Here is a 1,292-nt window from a genome sequence, read left to right on the forward strand (position 1 = left end):
GGATGGCACCGGGTGGCCCTGGCTGCAGCGGGGGGAACGATGGCGGCAGAGCCCGGCACCAAACGGCTTCTCTTGGTTCTTCCCCCCTGCTTCTTCCCCCCACTCCTCTTCCTTGGCATGACCCCAGTTGAGGCGGTATCCCCCCGAGATTGGGGTGCTGTGACCGACTGAGATTCACTGTGTCCCCTCCCGGGGATGGGGACCCCCGTGGTGGCGGGGTAGACAGAGGGTGACTTTTAACAGGGTGACAGAGTTGGTGGCAGCATGAAGGATATGGCTGCATGGGTGAGAGCAAGCCCTATGGGACCACCTGCTGGGCCATCAGTAGGTTCCAGAGTTAACAGCTTCTGAGCGGTGGGTTGCCGTGCCATCACAGGCTGCCTATGGACTCAGGGAGATGCTGCTGTGTTTCCCGAGGAGGAGAGGACCCCCAGGACCCCTGTCCCGGCGGCAGAGGACAGGAATCCATGGGGACACCCCTCCTTCCCCCGATGGCTCTGGGACTCCGCAGCTGCTCGGCGGTGCCTCCCTGCCCGGCACCAGCCAATTAAGAGCCCATTCTTGTGGGTTATAATTAGGAGCATCTTCTCCCCGGTGCATCGCTTTTGCATTTCACTTGGGATTTTACCTGCCGGCTTGTCACTGTCACCCAGCGCCGCGCGATCTCCCTACAAGGCACCGGTGTAGATTTGATTACCCAAATAATTCTGCAGCGGCAGCGGGCTCCAGCCGCGGAGCTTCTTTGCCAGGCGGTTACGGCACCTCCAGCTCTGCCGGCACTTCCCGGCCTTGTCCTCTGGCACTGAGGAAATATTTATCGGGGGGAGCATCCTGCCCCGCAGGGGGTTGGGATCCGGGTGAGCAGCGAGGCTTGTTTTTGGGGGATTTGAGCTCAGACGGCTCAGCCCTCGCCACACGTTCGTGGTCCCCGTGAAGCTCGTGGGAAGATGTGCGGGGATGCGGCCAGTTCATCAAGTTGGTTCGGGGCTGGGTCCCGTGTCCGAGATGTGGTCCTGCATCTGAATCCGGAGCGAGGGTCCTGGGTCTGAGCCATGGTCCTGCATCCGAATCCAGACTCGGCATCCCATGTCTGAGCTGTGGTCCCACATCCAAATCCAGAGATGAGGTCCCATATCTGAGCCTGCATCCGAACCCGGAGTCGGGGTCCCATGTTGGAGCTGTGGTCCCACATCCGAATCTGGAGATGGGGTCCTGTGTCTGAGCTGGGGTCCCGTGTCTGAATCTGGAGCCGTGGTTCCATGTCCGTGCCATGGTCCCACATCCAAACCCAG

This window comes from Pygoscelis adeliae, unplaced genomic scaffold (genome assembly GCF_000699105.1).
Source record: "Pygoscelis adeliae isolate BGI_AS28 unplaced genomic scaffold, ASM69910v1 Scaffold97, whole genome shotgun sequence".
Taxonomy (NCBI): domain Eukaryota; kingdom Metazoa; phylum Chordata; class Aves; order Sphenisciformes; family Spheniscidae; genus Pygoscelis; species Pygoscelis adeliae.